This window comes from Ursus americanus, chromosome 29, assembly GCF_024610735.1.
Source record: "Ursus americanus isolate L20-20 chromosome 29, mUrsAme1.1.p, whole genome shotgun sequence".
Taxonomy (NCBI): Eukaryota; Metazoa; Chordata; class Mammalia; order Carnivora; family Ursidae; genus Ursus; species Ursus americanus.
The window spans coordinates 1049358-1055993 of NC_142155.1; the positions used below are offsets into that span (position 1 = coordinate 1049358).

The following is a 6636-nucleotide window of genomic DNA, read 5'->3' on the forward strand; positions in this document are numbered from 1 at the left end:
GTAAATGTAAGGGTTGCTTTTGGACACTCAGATCCCTTTTGTTGATCTATACGTCTGTTCTTATGCCAGCACTAACCTGTATTCATTCATTCCTGTGGCTTTTGAAACTGGGAACGGAGTCCCCCAACTTGGTCTTCTTTTTCAAGACTGTTTTGACTATTCTGGGTCCCTTGCATTTCTATATGAATTTTAGAATCAGCTTGTCAACTTATGCAAGAAAGTTATCTGAGATTTTGATAAGGATTGTGTGAACATGTAGATTAATTGGACAGTGTTTTCATCTTAACAATATTAAATCTTCTCACCCAAGAACATGGGATCTATTTCCATTTATTTAAATCTTCTTTAATTTCTTTCAACAATGTTTTATAGTTTTCAGTATAAAAATATTACACTTCTTTTGTTTAATTTATTTCTAAATATTATATTCTTTTTGACACTGTAGTAAATGGAATTGTTTTCTAAATTTCATTTTTGGATTGTTCATTGGTAGTGTAGAGAAATCCAACTGATTTTTCTATATTGATCTTACATCCTGCAGTCTTGCTAAACCTGCTTATTAAGGTTTTTTTTTTTTCAACAGATTTCTTACGATTTTCTATATACAACATCATATCATCATTTCATCTAAGAACAGATATAGTTTTACATCATCCTTTTCAATCTAGATGCCTTTTATTTCTTTTTCTTGCCTAATTTCCCTGGCTAAACCCTCAGTGTAAAACTTGAAAGAAGTGGTGAGAGAAGATATCTTTGTCTTGTTCCTCACCTCATGGGAAAGCATTCAAAGCATTCTTTCATCAGTAAGTATGTTACAAATGTGGGCATTTCTTAGATGCCTTTTAGGAGTTCGAGGACATTCCTTTTCATACCTTGTTTGTTTAGTGATTTTTAATCATGAAAGGGTATTGGATTTGTTGAATGCTGTTTTTATATCTACTGAGACTATTTATGGTTTTTGTCCTTTGTTCTATTACTATGGTGTATTACATTAACTGATTTTAATATGTTGAACTAATCTTGCATTCATGGGACATGTTGCTTGAATCAGTTTGCAAATATTTTGTTGAAGGCTTTTGGATCTGTATTCATAAGGGATGCTGTCTTTCTTATGTTATCTTTGCCTGTTTGGGGGGATCAGGGTAACACTAGCCTCACAATGTATGGGGAATTGTTTTCTCCTCTTCTATTTTTTGGAAGAGTTTGGAAGGACTGTATTAATTTTTCCTTAAATGATTTTTAGAATTCACCATTGAAGCCATCTGCCCTGGGCTTTCCTTTGTTGAGAAGTTTAAATTACTTATTCAATCTCTCCACTGTTATATGCATACTCAGATTTCTATTTCTTCTTGAGTCAGTTTCAGCAATTTGCATTTTTCTGAGAAGCTGTCCATTTCATCTAGGCTATCTAATTTGTTGGCATACATTTGTTCATAGTATTCCCATAGTAATCCGTTTTCTTTCCGTAAAGTTGGTAGTGATGTCCTCTCATTCCTGCTTTTAGTAACTGAGTCTTCTGTCTTTTAGTCAGTCTAACTAAAGGTTTCTGGGGTATTTTTGTTTTCGTTTTTTTTATCTGTTAAAGAACTAACCTTTGATTTGCTTAGTTTTTATATTCTGTGTTTCATTTGCTTCTAGTATGAACTTTATTATGTCCATTATTATGCTTGCTTTAGGTTTTTTCTTCTTCTTTTCTGACTTTATAAGGTGGAAAGCTAAGTTACTCATTTGAGACATTCTTTTTTAATATAGGAATTTACCCATAATTTTCCCTCTGAGCATTGCTTTAGCTGCATCCCATAAACTTTTGGTTTATTGTGTCTTTATTTTAAATCACCTCAAAGTATTTTCTGATTTCCCTTGTGATTTCTTCTTTGTCCCATGGGTTAGTAGGGAGTGTGTTGTTTAATTTACACATATTTGTAAATTTCTTTCTTTTTTGATTGATTACTTTTTTGTTATTGATTTCTAATTTCATATCATTGTAGTTGGAGAACATGCATTGTATAATTTCAATACTATCAAATTTATTGAGGCTTTTTAAGGGCTTAACATATGGGCTATCCTAGAAAATGTTCAGACATATTTAAGAAATATATGTATTCTGCTACTATTGGATGGAGTGTTCTATAAATGTCTGTTAGGTCTCTTGTTACAGTGTTGAAGCCCTTTATTTCCTTGTTGATATTCTGCCTGGTTGTTCTATCATTATTGAAACTGAGGTGTTGATGTTTCCAATAATTATTCAGGAATTATCTGTTCCTCCCTTAGACTCTGACAGTTTTTGCCTCGTGTATTTTGGGGCTTTCTTCTTGTTAGTGTATGTAGATTCTCATTTTTGTATCTTCCTAATGGATTGACCCTTTTGTTATTATTAAATGTCCCTCTATATGCCTAGTAACATTTTTGTTTTGTTTTGTTTTAAAGACTATTTTTTCAGAAATCAGTTAGCATTAATCGTGCCTTGGATAAACCTCATTGGCTACGATACTGCCACTGTGCAAAGCTTCAGAAATCAGTATAGATGTTCCAGCTCTTTTATCATTGTTTACATACTACATCTATTTTCATTTTTTAACTTTCAATCTATTTATATCTTTGAATCTAAAGTATGGAAAAAATATAATAGGATCTTCTTTTTTCAGCTTTATTAAGGTGTAATTGGCAAATACATAATGTTAATTCTAATATATATTATATAATATATATAATACATATATACACACACATATATATGGTGATTTGAATCTTTGAATCTAAAATATGGAAAAATACAGTAGAATCTTTCTTTTCAGCTTTATAATTGGCAGATATGTAATTTTAATTGTAATATATATTATATAATATGCATATTATAGTATATATAATATCTCTCTACACACATGTATATGATGATTTGATATACATACACATTGTGAAAGGATTTCCCCCATCAAGTTAATTAACACCCATCACCTCATACACATATATATATATATATATTTTTTTTGTGAGGACATTTAAGTTCTCTCTGAGCAAATTGAAATTATATAGTACAATGCTATCAAATATAGTCAGTATATTATAATTAGATCTTCAGAACTTATTCATCTTAAATTGTAAGTTTATACCATTTTATTAATCTCTACCTACTTCCTCCATTCCCTATCCCCTGCAAACCACTTTTATAATCTGTTTCTATGAGTTTGACTTTTTGGGAAAAAAACATTCTACATAAATGTGATACTATGCAGTATTCGTCTATCTCTGTCTGGCTTATTTCACTTAGCATAATGCCCTCCAGATTCATTCATGTTGTCACAATTAACAGGATTTTCCTTTTTTTAAAGCCTGAATAACGTTCTGTTGTGTATATATATATATACACACACCACATTTTCTCTCTTTCTTTCTTCCTTTCCTTTCCTTTCCTTTCCTTTCCTTTCCTTTCCTTTCCTTTCCTTTCCTTTCCTTTCCTTCCCTTCCCTTCCCTTCCCTTCCCTTCCCTTCCCTTCCCTTCCCTTCCCTTCCCTTCCCTTCCTTCCCTTCCCCTTCCCTTTCCCCTTCCTCTCTCTCTTCTTTCTTTCTTTCTTTCTTTCTTTCTTTCTTTCTTTCTTTCTTTCTTTCTTTCTTTAGATTACAAAGGATACTAAAAGAAATCAAATACTAGATAAGTGAATACATAAGGTGAGATCCCAAACAAAAGAAGTAAACAAATGGGCCTCTTTCACAGGAAGCCTGGGTGCTTCAGTCTGTTGCTTCTCTACCCTGCTGCGAGGATAAGTCAGCTAAGAACTCTTTCTCTATTTGTTAGAGTCCTTAGGACTTACAAGTATTAACCCTGCTGGCCACTAGACCCAGGCTATCTAGAGGTGTCCCCTAGGTGGCAGTTGCAAAAAATCAGGTCTTAGACAAGTATACAGACTCCTTTCTGGGAGACACCAGTAACTTAGTGTGAGGCAGAGGGAGAACACAAAGATGGTGTCCATTGGCCTCTGTTTTGGGGGAGTACTTAAGCAAGCCTCCAGATGTATGTTAAATTAGATTCCTGCCCCTCAGCTTGATGCTTTAAGATAAGCAAATAAGCCTCTTTCACAGAAAGTTGGGGTGCTTTTCTGCTGGCTGCTTCTGCACTGGGTCCTGGGATGGCTAAGTCTATGTAAGTGAGCCCTTTAAGAATTGTTTCTCGGCTCACTATAGCCTAATAGGCCTCCTGGACTCAAGTTCCATTGGCTTTCAAAGTTTTGGGGGTTAGTCTCTCAGATGCAGGTCTTAAAAGTTAGGATATCAGAAGTAGGGTTCAAACCCTTCAGTCCTCAAGGAAAAATCTCTGGGTTGTGAGTTCCTTCCTGATTCTGGGTTGTTGTGTAGGGAGTGTGGTTTAGGATGAGACTGTGTCTCAGCCTCTCCTATCCACTTTGATGTGGGTTTTTTCTTGCTTGCCCAATGTGCAGGATTCACACAGCTAGTTCTTGGAGGTCCCCCCTCCCAGAAAAAATTGTTATGTATGTGGCTATAGATTAGGTGTGTCCACAGGAGTGAAGTTTAGGATCTTCCTACCTTGCCATCTTGAACCAGAACCCTAATGTTATTTTTTTTATAAGATTGGATTTACATCTGCCATGTTGCCTTTGATCTTCTGTATGTTTCAATCTTTTTCCCCCCTCTCTACTCCTTTATTGCTTTCTTTTGTTTTATGTGGATATTTTCAAGTGTAACATTTATTTCCTTTAGTGAACTTTCGGTTTTATTTCTTGAATTCTTTTCTTAATTCTTGTTCTAGGGCTTATAATATATAATTTATCAAATGTGTTTCAGATTTATATTGCGTTAGTTCCAGTGAAATATAGAAACTTGACTCCCATATAGCTACATTCCCTCCTTCCCCCACTTTTTGTGCTATTATTTTAATGCCTATTATGTTTACATATGTTATAGATTCAATATACATTGATATAATTATTTTATATAATCTTATGTCTCTTTAAACACCTGAGAGAAAAAAACAACACATATATATTCACTAAGTTTAATGTATTAACTTTCTTATTTACTTGTCCTGGTTCTCTTTTTTTTTTCCTGTGCATTAGAGTTACCATCTTATGCCATTCCCTTATTCCGGTGTAACTTTGTTCCCATCTTCCTCCTTTGTGTTGTTATTGCCAAATATATGACCAGAGATACAATTATATGCATATTGTTCTATAGAATTATGTCTTAAATCAATTAAGAGAAGAAGAAAAGAAATATGTAATTATTCTTTCACAATCACCTACATAATTATTTTTACTGATACTTCTTTTTTTTTTTTTATGTGAATTTCTGTCAGTTGTCACTTGCCTTCAGCTTGAAGAACTTCACTTAGTATTTCTTATAAGGAAGGTCTGCTAGCAATAAATTCTCTCAGTTTTGTATATCTTGGAAAATTTTTATTTCACTTTATTTTTTAAAAGTAGTTTGCTTTATATAAGATTCTTAGTTAACAACCTTTTTCTTTCAGCTCTTTGAATATGTCATTCCACTTCCTTCTGGTTTGCATTGTTTTTATGGACAAGTCAATTGTTATTGAGTTCGCCCACATGTGCTGCGTAGTTTTTCTCTTGTTCTTTTAAGAAGTTCTTTTTACATTTAAACATTTTGTACTATGACATGTTTAGGTGTAGAGCTTCTTGCTTTTATCCTATTTGGAGTTCATTGAGCTTCTTTGTTTTGCAGATTAATGGGAAGTTTTCAACCATTATTCTTTAAAATAATTTTTGTGTCCCTTTCTCTCTCTCTCTCTTTTCTTGGTACTCCCATCACATGTATTTGATGTACCTAATGGTGTTCCATGTTTTTCTGAAGTGCTCTTCATTTTTATTCATTCTTTTCTTTTTGTTTTACTTTACTTAATCTCTATTGACTTATCTTCAAGTTTGCTTATTGATTTTTTTTGCCAGCTTAAATATACAGTTGAGTCCCACTAGTAAATTATTCATTTTGATTATTGAACTTTTCAACTCCAGATTTCAATTTTATTCTTTTTTATAATTTCTATTTTTATTACTGTTCTCTATTTTATAAGACATTATAATCATATTTTACTTTTATTCTTTAATCTTGATTTTATTTAGTTCTTTAAATACTGTTAATAGCTGCTTCAAAGTTTTTCATCTGCTACATCTATTACCTGGTAAGGTAGTTTCTATTACCTGTTTTCTATTTTTCCTGTATATGGGTCACAATATTCTGCATCTTTGCATATCTCTTAATTTTTGTTAAAAGCTGGGCATTTTGGGGTCACCTGGGTGGCTCAGCTGGTTAAGCAACAGACTCTTGATTTTGGCTCAGGTCATGATCTCAGGGTCCTGGGATCAAGCTCCACATTGGGCTCTGTGCTCAGTGGGGAGTCTGCTTGAGGAGTCTCTCTCTCCCTCTGCCCCTCCCTTGGCTCACAAACTCTCTCCCTCTCTAAAATAAATAAATAAAAAAAATTTTTTAAACTGGGCATTTTAAATTATTTATCACAGCAACTCTGAATACCAATTCTCCCCCTGCCCCCCTCCCCAGGATCATTGTTGCTTTCTTGGTCATTGTTATAGAATAAATATTTGTGTTCACCCAAAATTCATATGTTGAAACCTAATCCCCAATGTAATAGTATTTGGAGGTGGTGCC

The 6636-nt window shown here is 33.4% G+C and overlaps 1 pseudogene; it reads right to left on the bottom strand.

The window, feature by feature from the left end:
* Nucleotides 1-2399: 2399 nt before the first annotated feature.
* Nucleotides 2400-2508, bottom strand: LOC123797722 (U4 spliceosomal RNA; annotated as a pseudogene).
* Nucleotides 2509-6636: the final 4128 nt, after the last annotated feature.